Below are 14003 nucleotides of genomic sequence, written 5' to 3' on the forward strand. Positions count from 1 at the left end.
CCAGTTAGTCTAGCACAGCAGACATAGCAAGTCTTTTTAATAAAAAAAAAAAATTGGTAACACTTTATATTACAGTGTCCTTGTTACATATGTTACATGTACTTACCATAGTAATAACAGTAAATTATGCATAATTACATGCAACTAACCCTCAACCAAATCCTAATCCTAACCTAACCCTATAGTAAGTACATGTAGTTGCTTAATATTACTCAGTAGCCTACTTAAATATATAATTACACTGTAACAATGATACCAGTGTAACCAAAATATTTAATAAATAAAAAAGGCAGGTCATTCTTCCAGCATGGAACAGTCAGGGTAAAGGTCTGTGAAAGTGATTTTGTGCCTCTTCAGGGTGGCACCACATGGCACCGTTCACTTGCAGAATGCAAGCTTCTGGAGGGCTTTCTGAAGTAGTGAGTTTAGGCAGAGGTTTGACAGTGCAGGCTGAAAGGTCTGTCAAGAGAGCATTGCAATAGTCGAGTCTAGATAGAACAAGAGCTTAGACAAGGAGTTGTGTAGCCTGCTCCGAAAGGAAGGGCCTGATCTTCCTACTGTTGTATAAGGCAAATCTACAGGACTGGGCAGTTCTAGCAATGTGGTCTGTGAAGTTTAACTGATAATTAATTACAACTCCAAGGTTCCTGGCTGTCCTGGATGGAGTTGTAGTTAACAAACCTAGCTGAATGGAGAATTTGTGATTAAGTGTTGAGACCACAAGCAGTTCTGTCTTTGCAAGGTTGAGTTGAAGGTGGAGGTCCTTCATCCAGCATGAAATGTCTGTCAGGCAGGCTGAGATGCGAGCAGCTACCGTCGGATCATCTGGCTGAAATGAGAGGTAGAGTTGTGTGTCATCAGCATAGCAGTGATAAGAAAAAACATGTTTCTGAATGACAGATCCTGGTGATGACATGTAAATGGGGAAGAGAAGTGGTCCAAGCACTGATCCCAGAGGCCTCACTCCTCCATTACATCCTGATGGACCTACCTGAGAGGTAAGACTTGAACCATTGGAGTGTGGTTCCTGAGATGCCCTTTATCATGAGGGTTGATAGGAGGATCTGGTGGTTAACTGTCAACAGCAGCAGACAGATCCAGCAAGATGAGAACTGATGATTTGTTAGTTGTTCTTGCCAGTCTCAGAGGCAGCCTCCAGGGGAGTGGCTGGCTTTGAAACCTGACTGGTTGTTGTCCAGAAGGCTGTTCTGTGTAAGAAAGTTAGAGACTTGTTTGAAGAATGGAATACTGATCTGTTGTTTTCTACAAGTGCTAGATAGAATCAAGCAGACAGGTAGTATGGTGATTGGAAAGGATGAGTTTGGAGACCTCTGCTGCTGAGATTGAAGAGAAGGAGGGTAGAACGTGTGTGTTTGCTGTTAGGATGTGTGTATCAGTTTGTAGTATGGACAATTGGCAGCTGATGGTTGTTTTATTAATGAATATGTGCAATGGAGTAACCAGTGTATGATCAGTGGAACAGTAGCATGTTTAAAAAAGGTCCAATTGGTTACCTGATTTGTGAGTAGCACAGAAGACACTCACTTGAGGTCAAATGGGGCAAGCAGAATGTGGAAGTCAGCAACCTGAATGGGGCCATTTCTAGGTGGATGCTAAAGTAGTCTCCAAGTACTACCAGAGGAGTACCATCCTCTGGCAAGGCTGATAGTGACATATCCAACTCCTCCACGAAGTTACCTAGCTACTCTTATATTCCTAATTTTCTGGTGTTCACTTCCTGTGTTTAGTTTGTTTCCATAGTTACCTTCTTTAGTTTCCATAGCAATTCATTACCCTCACCTGTTTCATGTAAGCCCCAGGTTATCCTGTGTATTTATACCTCAATGTTTCCCTTGTTCATTGATTGGTGTTGTCCTTGGTGGATGTTATGAATGTGATGTTTTCAGTTCTGTTTTGCCTGCCTTGCTCCATGTTTAGACTTACTCTGTTTACCTACATCTCCCTGTGCCTGGATTTACTTTTATGTTGGATTATTAACATCTATGTGTTTGCAATTGTATGGGCCTGTTGTAACGTAGTCCACTGAGGCAAGTTGTTGAGAATCCAAGTGCAGTTTATTTAAGATCCAAAAACATGAACCATAAAGTATAAACAAAATCCAAAACATGAAACAAACCATGAACAAAACTTGAACAAGATACAGTAAATGTAACCGTAATCAGTTACAGTCACTGAGAAAAGGGGGTGAGTCCATGTTGAGAGGAGGAAGAGTTGTTGTAGAAGAGCACATTTGAGTGTCTGCTCAAGCTGTGGCATCCATCTTTTCACATTTATTGCAATACAGTACGTAACACAAAGGCAATAGCATGTCACTCTGTATGTAGGCATCTTACAACAGTTCCCATACGAGCGAAATCGGAACTCGCAAGCTCAATTCAAACCCTACGCACGCACATGACAATTCCTCTGCATGCAATACAAGCCCTCGCGCGCTAGGACATGTCTTACAGCACACGCATGATCATTCCCCATGGTCTCATGATTGATATGTAATCGGAGCTTCTAACACATGAGCTGTTGAAGCTCCGCCCTCTGTGCCGGGAGCAGAAGCTCATTTGCATTTAAAGGGATACTGTCATGGCTCGAAAGAAACAGTCAAGGATTCAATAGCAAGTGAAAACTGGTGTTTATTAACACAAAAGTATAGCGGTAGTGCAGGTTTAGATGGCAGACAGATAGCAGAATAACAGACTCGGCAACGCAGGACTCAGTGGGCAGACAGCAAACGGACGATCCGCAAACGATCCTCAGAACAGGCAGATGAATCACAGAACAGGAACACAGGAACTCGCGTCCGATCCTCAGAACAGGCGGATGAATCACAGAAAAGGAACACAGGAACTGGAGCGAGGAAAAGAGACTGTGAGCTGAGCCCGTGAACCTCCACAACCTGACAAAGACAAGACGAGGTGACAAACAATATATAGGACATTCTCATTCAGAACAGCTGGCGCTGATCAGCTCATCAGCGATAATGAGCCGTGCTAATGAGCCGCACCCATTCATACAACACGCACTCACATAGCGAGGGCGAGTCAATGAATCCATGAATCGTGACAGTACCCCCCCCCCCCCCCAGGAACGCCGCCTGGCGTTCCCAGACACCCTTACCTGTCGATTGTAATCATCGATAAGGGAGTGGTTCAGGATGTCCCTAGCAGGAACCCAACTTCTCTCCTCCGGACCGTAACCTTCCCAGTCCACCAAGTACTGGAAACCGCGTCCCCTCCGTCTTGAGTCCAGTATACGATTAACCCTCTGGGGTCTGGGCTGTTTAGGGGCCCTTGAAATGTTCTGACATGCCCTGACATTTGTGCTTTTTTCAGTTGCTTATAAACATATTAATGGCAAAGGTGTAAATTCACTCTATAAAGCACAAACAGGGCTACCATAATATGTGAGCCACGTGTATGTACATGTTTTCATTTTTGAGAGAATAATGTTTATGCATGGTTATTGAAAAAAATAAAAAATAAAATTTCTGAAATAAGGCCACAAAACACATAGTAAATATGTGTCAATAAGACTTTTGAATAATGGATGTCCTCGCCTAGTGTTTTTTCTTCAAAATTATGTGAAAATAGTCTTGCTTTATCGTTCACATAAAACAATACATTGATTTAAATTGATGTAAAACAGGTTTTGCTTGGAAAGCCAATATGCGAAGGGGCGTGAACGAGGAGTGGTTTACAACTTAGAACACCCATTCTGCATAATGACTCTGCATAATTAGCCATTCATTCAGGTGTGACACTGACTGAGCCACAATGCAAGAACAAAAGATATATTTAGAAGAAGACTTATATTGACCATTTAAGATTTTGCTTACATCTATCTTGTAAATATGTTTTGCCATTTTATTAAAAAGGTTACAATTACAACAATATTACAATTTCAACAATATTTCAAGTGTAGCCTACTCTTTCTTTGTAAAAAAAAAAATGATTATAGGCCTACATTTTATCTATGTATTCATTACTTTCATATTTCGCCTGACTGTAACGTTGTTTTCATGAAATATTAGGGCATATTGTTAATTTGCAGTTTAATACGTTGCTAAATACAAATAGCCTACATTTTATTTCAGCATATTTCAGTCGATTTTTACTCATCTCAGTATAGCAATAGCCTACAGCTTGCTGAAACATCATCATTCATTCACACACGCGATTTAAATTTAAACTGTCTTTGCCAGCTGTGGTAAACAGCGCGCATCTCTGCCGTTCATTCATTCATAAACAGAAACCCACGTGAAGAAATTCACGTGAGAAGGAAAAAACTTACTCCTCAGCTCGCTCCTCGATATACCCGCACTTCTGGGGGACATTTTCCATTATTATTCCTCACAGCTGCAAGACGGTGTAAACAAGTAATGATCTGAATAAACTTGTGTTTTCTCGCGCTGATATGGGGGCGTTCACAGGATTGCGTGGATTGCCTCGGCCATTTGCGTTTGAATAGCGCGCGCTCTCCGTGGGCGGAGTCACATTACATCTGAATCAGATGTAATTAGCTCGACTGGAATCGCTCTCTTTTAATACAGATTTCACAAGATGAGAATATTTGTTTTTTTATATAAATTACTTCATTAAAAAGAAGAGAATTCAAGCTTCATGCCTGTGTGACTGTATGCCTGTTTGACTGAGTATTCGCTGAGTTATTGTTCATTTTCGGACGCGTTTCAGAATGGACTACACTGGCAGAGAGAAGGCAGAACTCGCCTCGTGTTTATTTTTCTTTATTTGGCAAAAAGCACAACACTTTGTTTTTATTGTGAGTATACACAAAAATAATACACATTTAACAGAATCGATTGATGTATGAAACTTGTTTTGTAAAATCAAAGTCAAAAGAGTATTTCGGGTCTCAATTCAACTCACAAGGAAAAAAGCGAGCAGATCACGCCAGCGTGATCTCCGACCTCTGAGGGTTAACCGAATATGTAGCTTCCCCATCTACGAGTCGCGGCGGGGGGGGGGGGGAACCGGGGGAAGGCGGATTAATGTGAGAATGAAAAATGGGCTTTATTTTAGACACATGAAAGACGGGATGAATTCTCCTGTACGCTGGAGGAAGGTTGAGGCGGACTGCCACCGGACTAATGATTTTGGTGACAGTAAACGGGCCAATGAATTTGGGAGCAAGTTTATTAGAAACGGAGCGGAGAGGAATGTTCTTGGTTGAAAGCCACACTTTTTGACCTGCAACGTATACGGGAGGCTTAGACCGGTGGAGATCGGCTTTAGCCTTAGTGCGCGCCCCCACCTGGAGAAGAGTCTCACGGGCTCTAGTCCATGTGCGGTGACACCTCTGGATGAAGGCGTGAACGGAGGGGACCGCGACTTCGGATTCCAGACTGGGAAAAATTGGTGGCTGGTAACCTACACTACAAGCAAGCCAAAACAAAACTGTAAACGTCACGAGCCATCAGTGGCCACCAGAATAGTTGCTTGACTAAAAAACTAGTGCGATTAACTCCTGGATGGCAAGCCACGTTGGAACAATGACCCCACTGAATAACGTCGGACCGTAATCCCTCCGGTACAAACAAACGATTCGGTGGGCAACCGGGCGGAGGCGTTACCCCTTCTAAGGCTGACTTGACCTTCGACTCGACCTCCCATGTGAGTGTGGAGACAAATAGGGTCTCAGGTAAAATGCACTCGGGAGTAGACGGGCGTTCAGAACGGTCAAAAATACGCAATAAAGAGTCGGGTTTGATGTTTTTGGAACCCAGGCGGTACGAGAGAGAAAAATCAAAACGACCGAAAAAAAGTGCCCACCGAGCCTGCCTGGAGTTCAATCTTTTGGCGGTTCTGATATATTCCAGGTTCTTGTGATCGGTCCAGACGATAAAAGGTACCCCCGACCCTTCTAACCAATGACGCCATTCTTCCAACGCTAACTTTACTGTCAACAACTCTCTGTTACCAATGTCGTAGTTACGTTCAGCAGGCGATAAACGACGGGACAAAAACGCGCAGGGATGCATCTTGTCGTCTGTGGGAGAACGCTGGGACAACACTTCTCCTACCCCCACCTCTGACGCATCGACCTCCACCACGAACTGACGTAATGGATCAGGGGCAATAAGGATGGGGGCTGAAACGAAGCGGCCTTCCAGTTTAGCAAACACTGCCTCAGCTGTGTCTGACCACCTGAACGCCATTCTGGGGGAGGTCAAGGCAGTCAGAGGCGCGGCTAGTTGGCTGAAGTTGCGAATAAAACGCCGGTAGAAGTTGGCGAACCCCAGAAACCTCTGTAGGGCCTTACGGGAATCTGGACTTGGCCACTCCACCACAGCCTTAACCTTCTCAGGGTCCATCCGTATTCCCTCAGACGAAACGATGTACCCTAGGAAAGGAACAGACTGTGCATGAGCCCATTCTCTAGTAACCTTTGGAGCACTCGTCTGACGTGTTGAACGTGCTCCTGGAGAGACGAAGAAAAAAAATCTATATGTCATCCAGGTAAACATATATGAACTGATCTACCATGTCTCTCAACACGTCATTGACGAGTGCCTGGAAGACCACTGGGGAGTTGGAAAGGCCGAACGGCATAACCAAATATTCAAAGTGCCCCCTGGGGGTGTTGAACGCAGTCTTCCATTCATCCCCCTTCCTGATGCGAACCAAATGATATGCATTACGTAAATCCAATTTTGTGAAGACTGATGCTCCCTGCAACCTCTCGAAAGCTGAAGACATCAACGGCAAAGGATAAGTATTCTTTACCGTGATGCTGTTCAACCCCCGGTAATCAATACAAGGTCGCAGAGAACCATCCTTCTTCCCCACAAAAAAGAATCCCGCCCCCGCTGGAGAAGAGGAAGGGCGGATGAACCCCGTTGCTAGAGAATCAGAAATATATTTCTCCATAGCCTCCCTTTCTGGAGCAGAAAGCGAATATAACTTGCCCTTAGGCGGAGACGTACCTGGAAGTAAATCTATAGTACAGTCATAGGGACGATGCGGAGGAAGAGAAGCAGCCCGGGACTTACTGAACACTTCCTTCAGGTCGAGGTACTCCGGTGGCACGTTAGACAGATTCACTGGCTCCTCCTGCAACACAGAACAAGAAACAGACGGAACAGCAGACAAAAGACATGAGGCATAACATAGATCACTCCAACCGGATACAGAGTTCTGACCCCACTCTATCCTGGGTCCGTGTTTAGCCAACCACGGATGACCCAGGACAATGGGAGTGTGAGGTGACTGGGTGAGGTAGAGTGAGACCCTCTCAGAGTGGTTACCCGAGGTGATGAGTGTGATGAGACCAGTGACGTGAGTAATGCCCGGGAGTTCCTGTCCATTTAGTGTGTGGATCGTGATGGTGTGTTCCAGGGCTGTGATGGGGATGTGAAGCTTGCGCGCCAAAGAAAAGTCCATAAGATTGCCCTCCGCACCCGAATCCACCAGCGCCTGGCCTTTGAAGGAGCGGTCTGCCCACTAGAGTCTCACCGGGAGGAAGGTGGCGTTCGAGGGTCTGGTCATGGATATCCCGCCCGACAGTAGTCTCCGTCCTACCGCCGGGCTTGGCCTTTTAAAAGACAGGTGGAGACGAAGTGGCCGGCCTCTCCACAGTAGAGACACAGACCTCTCGAACGGTGGTGTTCTCTCTCCTCCCGGGAGAGCCGAGCTCGACCTACCTGCATGGGTTCAGGATCGTTCGAGGGGCTGACCGTGTTCACTCCTCTGGGACCGGGAAACTCAGTGAAATCCACCACTGGGGTCGGATACGGTCGATTCTCTCTCTGTTGTAGACGTGCATCGACCCGTAGTGCCAGTTCAACCAGTTCATCAAGAGTCTTGGGTAGATCCAGCGTGTAAATCTCCTTCTGAACACGGTCAGCCAACCCATGCAGGAACATGTCCCACTGCGCCTCCTCGTTCCATTTGCACTCGGCGGCCAATGTCCGGAACTGGATGGAATAGTTGGAAACAGAGTTGTTGTTCTGACGGGGATCTGCAAGTTGGCGGGCCGCCTCGCGTCCGACGACCCCGCGGTCGAACACGCGCCTCATCTCCTGCTCGAGTGCTTGGAACGAGGAGCAGCAGCTGTGTTGATTTTGCCACACCGCTGTTCCCCACAGAGCCGCGCGTCCAGACAACAGCGTCATGACTAGTGCCACTTTACTCTCCTCGGAGGAAAACGTCACAGGCTGAAGAGAGAAGTAAATCGAACATTTGGTTAAAAAGGTTCGACACATATTAGGTTCTCCTGAATACCTCTCGGGGGTGGGGATGCACGGCTCTGGTCGGTTGATGTTGGGATTTTCCGGGGGAACAGGCGGGGGCGGTGCTGGCGCAGTGGGACCTCTCAGACGTTGTAATTGAGAGGTGAGCTCGGACACCTGCGTTACCAGAGCCTGTATCGCCCGACCCGAGGCACCGATCTGTTCATCCTGACGATCCATGCAGGCGTGGTTACCGGCAAACATCTGCTCAAAACTGGCTGCACTCGCTGAATCCATGGTCTGGTCAGATGGTTCTGTCATGGCTCGAAAGGAACAGTCAAGGATTCAATAGCAAGTGAAAACTGGTGTTTATTAACACAAAAGTATAGCGGTAGTGCAGGTTCAGATGGCAGACAGATAGCAGAATAACAGGCTCGGCAACGCAGGACTCAGTGGGCAGACAGCAAACGGACGATCCGCAAACAATCCTCAGAACAGGCAGATGAATCACAGAACAGGAACACAGGAACTCGAGTCCGATCCCCAGAACAGGCGGATGAATCACAGAACAGGAACACAGGAACTGGAGCGAGGAGAAGAGACTGTGAGCTGAGCCCGTGAACCTCCACAACCATCTGACAAAGACAAGACGAGGTGACAAACAATATATAGGACATTCTCATTCAGAACAGCTGGCGCTGATCAGCGATAACGAGCCGTGCTGATGAGCCGCGCCCATTCATACAACACGCACTCACATAGCGAGGGCGAGTCAATGAATCCATGAATCGTGACAGATAGCCTACACAAGGGAACATTTTAACATGCTATTAAAAATTATCTGTGGGGTATTTTAAGCTAAAACTTCACATACACACTCTGGGGACATAAGAGATTTATCTTACATCTTGTAAAAAGGGGCATTATACCACCCCAACTGTTTTTTTTCCAAGGCATTGTTAGATGCCAGTATTTCCTGTCATAGATTTGCAAAGATTTGATTTCAAAGACAGTATCATAGCTATTAAACTATTTCTAGTTATGAATTGAAATCTGTATTTAACCTCAGAAATATCTCAAAGTAAAAAGAGGTGTTAAAGTCTGATTTTATGGTGGCTGTGCTTTAAAATGAAATTATTATTATCTTAATTCAAGTGATGGAGGATTTTGAAAGTCTGACAGTAATCAGTATTGAGTACTACTGCAAGGTTAACCCTGTCTGGTTTAAATGTTTTAAAATTATTAACAGTTGAAAAAATGTGTTACAATTTTTGAAAAGTACAGTATTTGTATGTTAAGATCAACAACAGATTGGGTGCATTGTGTATAGATCTGCTTCTGCAGTGTTGTTGAAAAAGATAGACATTATTTAAGAGCAAGCCTTGCAAGTATGTTGTGGTGCATTCAAAACATCTCCAGCATCAGCAATTCAGGTGGAAATGGGAGAGACACCAATGGAAATTTGCAGGCTTAAGTTGACTTTGGCATATTGGACCTCTTTAAAAGAACACACTGAAACCGATCCAGCTAAAAAGATATTGATAGTCAAATAATACAAGTTTTGGATGGACTGTACAAAAAGAGACTGAGGATATAAAACTGACAAGAAGAGATGTAAGTCCTACAATGGCATGGCTATTTCCCCTCCATGGCTATTTCCAATGCCTTTAGTAGACCATACATTTTTGGACGAAATTAATAACAAAAAGGTATATGTTTATGAATGAGGTTGTACAAATATACATGGATCAAAATTATAGTCAGGAAATTTAAATATTTACAAAATCAAATCAGACCCTGATTCAGGACATACAGCAGCGTCAGTATGCATTCCCCTTTTTAAAAAGTCAGCCATTAAAAACAGTCATTTGACTCATACTGTGTTTTATCAAGTTTATTAAGTGGTAAGTCTACATGTAGAATAAGTATATCATTAATATGGGTAACGGCACATGTTGGAAAGCTGATAAAATGGCCAAGAAGGCACTAAAACTAACACAAAGCAATATATCACTAAGTAAAGCAGAAGTGAAAGGAATAGCCTAATTAGAGGGGCTATGATTACGAAATGGCAAGAGATGTGGGATGGGGAGGTAAAGGTCGTCATCTATACAACATTCAAAAGCAAGTTGGAAATGGAAGGAAAAACTTTGGAAGTAGGAATAATATCTAGCCCTCAGGTTGTGTTCGGGTCATTTTGACCCAGAGAAGATTTTCTTTTTCCCGAAAATACTAATTAATGTTATCCCATTGGACTGAAACTTAGTGACTTTGTTCACAAAGGGTATAACTACTTCTCAAATGTTTGAAAAAATGCATGTATCCACACATGCACAGGTCCAAGGGCTCGATGTTTGCAAGCACACATGTACATATGTGTACATGAACGTAGTGAACATGCTCCTGAAAACTACATTTTTCTCTTATTCTCTCCCATTCACTTTAAATGGCCGGCCATTTTTGACCGAATTGAGATGCTTACTCTCAGATAAATGAGGCCTACGATTAATAGGATGCAAATAGAAATATAAAACACATAAAAGCTATTTTTTGTAGGCCGGGAACACCACAAGTGTGACTATGTGCCATTTTGTACAAAATAAACGTTTTTCAAAACAAACTTCCTTGTGAAAAATTCAAGTAGACTAGTGTAATCAACAGTGCCAATTTTTTCAAAAATATTCAAAAAGAATGCCTTTTTTACTCAAAAAAACGAGATGCCTACTCTCAGAAAAAATGAGGCCTACGATTAATCAGATGCAAATAGAAATATAAAACCAGTCCTAATTGAAAGAGAACAGGTTGACAAAAAGATTGAATCCAATATTGGGTGATGATATAGCATAACAAGTGATTTATTGCGCACAGTTCTTAATCATTCACTATTTATTATTGGAAAACTATGGGATTAATATCCTGCCATGATTCAAAACTGAAAATAAAGTTCTGAAAGGTTGAAACTAAGTGTTCAAAAACTCAAAATCTTACAAAAAACAGTTTTGCAAGATTTGAAACCTTGTAAATTTTGATCTGAAACCTGGTGTGCGTGAAAAAAAGTTTTGAAACTCTGAAAACTGAGGTTCGAAAGGGCAAAACTTATTACATTACATTACATTTGCACTCCTATTGCATACTATTTTTTCAGAGCTGAGTTTACAACACCCACTTTGCGGAGATACGTCCACACAGTTGCGAGCTTGCGACTCACGTGATTTGTGGCAGCTTTGTCACGCAGCTCTGTTCTGAAACTCAGACTGAGCGAAAATGAAGCTTCGCAACTTCAAAAAAAGCCTGGAGGGAGGGCCGTCTGCTCTTGGCCAATGCTTTGCTGTCTGCTGACGTACAGTCCAGTCACAAGTCGTATTTACTGGAAAGGTGGGATTGACCAACTGCTCCGCCAATGACGAAAGCCAAAGTATTCATAAACGCCTGGTCAGGTGTCTGATTGCACACTGGCACGTCAAAAGCGTGCGTTTCAGCCAACGCGCGATTTGCCCAAAGTGCGCGTTCTTAATGTGCGCTTTGTGGCCATCGGGCTGTACCATTTTTCTGGTACGTTCAGCCTCTGTTCTTTACCATGGTTTTTTGATATCACTTCACTAGCTGTCAAAACGTACGTAGGCTACTCGATAGTTTGTCGATAGTGCTGCACAGATCATAATCCGCGGGTCGAGCGGGCCAAGTAATAACAACATTCCATTCAATCGAGGGTGGATGACAGATAAATCATTATAATGTTATGAGTGTAATAAAGACACGAAACTCCCATCATGGTAACTTATCTAATGTACAGACGGTAACAAAGTTGCGCTGTTGTTGAGGTTCGCGCAGTTATTTATAACATATTAATTATAGTTAAGAAACAATAACGTAGGCTACACACGACCAGAATGCTGTTTTCCTGAATGCTATCACGATTGAAACCGAGATATTGATTTCATAACAGTTCAATAAACAAATAATTAAAACTAATTTAGGCTACTTACATTTGAGACGCAATGACTGTTTTTGTTCTGTTTCAGCAGCGAAAATAGTTCCAAACAACAGAACCATAGCGCATCTCACAGCAACACGCATCCATGATTCATTACTGAATGATTCAGCATTTTGAACTAATCGCCCGAGTCAAAGATTCAATTATCCATTATTAAACTGCCTCATTCTGAATAAATCAGCCGTTTGAACGAATCGTTTAAATTAATGACTCAATGACTCGCTCATTAAGACGGTCGCCTGCCGCCTCCTACTGGCGGTTTAGTTTAATAAAGTATGATTCTTTTCAACATTCCTTATTTGTATATTCAAAAAATATTCAAAACAATCTCATAATCTCATTTAATACAGTTATAATTTTTCAATGTAAATTATTTAATTTGATTGGTAACAGCCTAGCCTAGTGTCTTATTATTTTAATTGAATGTATTGATAACATGTAAGAATTTGAAATGAAATTTAGAGCATGCATTAAATAAAATTAGGGGAAAAATGCCCTTTATAAAGGTACAAAAAAATATTCCGATAAGTGTTTTCAAAAATGAAACATTGACAATTTAAGTTTAAAGGGAGTAAAGCCTCTGTTTAGGCTATAAAGGAAATGTAATTTTGCCAAAAGAAGAACTTTTATTTTAAATAAATGTTCATTTTAAATCAGCCTACTTCAGTGTGATATGTTACCATATTATCATGCTTAATTGAATAATTGTAATGTGATGATCAGATGCAGATATCTAAATCAAAGAATATAGGCAGTTGGCGGGTGGATTATTATTTATTTTTAACAACAGATTCGAGTAACTCAAAGTGCACCAGATTAAAGGAGACATATCATGCTTTTAAATTGTTCCTTTTTACATATAAATCATACATTTATAGTCTATATAAAGCGGAACTGCAATGCTTGGGTCTGAATTCCTCATTATTATAGCCCCACAGGCCCTCTACCCCTTTTCTGATGTGCGTCTGAGAGCAACTCGTTTCGGTGCGGTCTCTTTGAATACAATTGAGACACTTCATACCCCGCCCCCTCTCCAGGTTGCAGAGGTTCAACTCCACCCCGTTCGGCCATTTTTGTAGTTTGATAGCAGAGATACGATTATCTAGCGGCACAGAAACTTTTTATTCACACGTTATTAACAAAATGTCAACAACGGAAGACTTGTCCAGCCCGCCTTACATGTTCGAGCCAGAGTCAGAGCCGGAGCGAGATGAAAATGAAGACGACGTACCTGCAGAACAACGTCTTCATATGGATGTATCGCAATGGTGTGTACTGTATTTACACATGAAACTTTGGTCTTCCGACCTTTTACCACCGTGTCGATTTATTTTGATTAATATGTGCGAGGGAGAGAGAGCAAGACACCGTCTAGTTTGGAGACGGTGATGTCTTGTTTACACTTTTGCCTGGCTCTGAAGAGAGAGAGTGAGCGCGCGCGCGACCGGGTCTCTCTCTCTGCTGGTTCTTTCAGTTAAACATGCGTCCTGTCACAAGCGCGGCAGTTCATCTACATTAGACGGTGTAATGAAGCGTGTGGGTTACTACATCCAACAACCGAACATTTTAACTTACCCTCTCGTAACTTCTGCATCCTTTAGCTTGGACTACAAAATTGCAGCGAGAAATAGAAATGGCGGATTGCTCTAAGTGGTGGGCTGGAAGTCAGTGTCCTTATTTGGCAGTTCCGCTGCAAATACTGTGACGTAATAGTTCAAAAAACGTCATAGATAACAGAAAAATCGGAACAGGTTGAAAAATATGACCAAAACAGAATATAAAGATATCAACGAAGCACCTGAAGAG

Source organism: Scardinius erythrophthalmus (genome assembly GCF_964197995.2).
Source record: "Scardinius erythrophthalmus genome assembly, chromosome: 25".
Lineage (NCBI taxonomy): Eukaryota > Metazoa > Chordata > Actinopteri > Cypriniformes > Leuciscidae > Scardinius > Scardinius erythrophthalmus.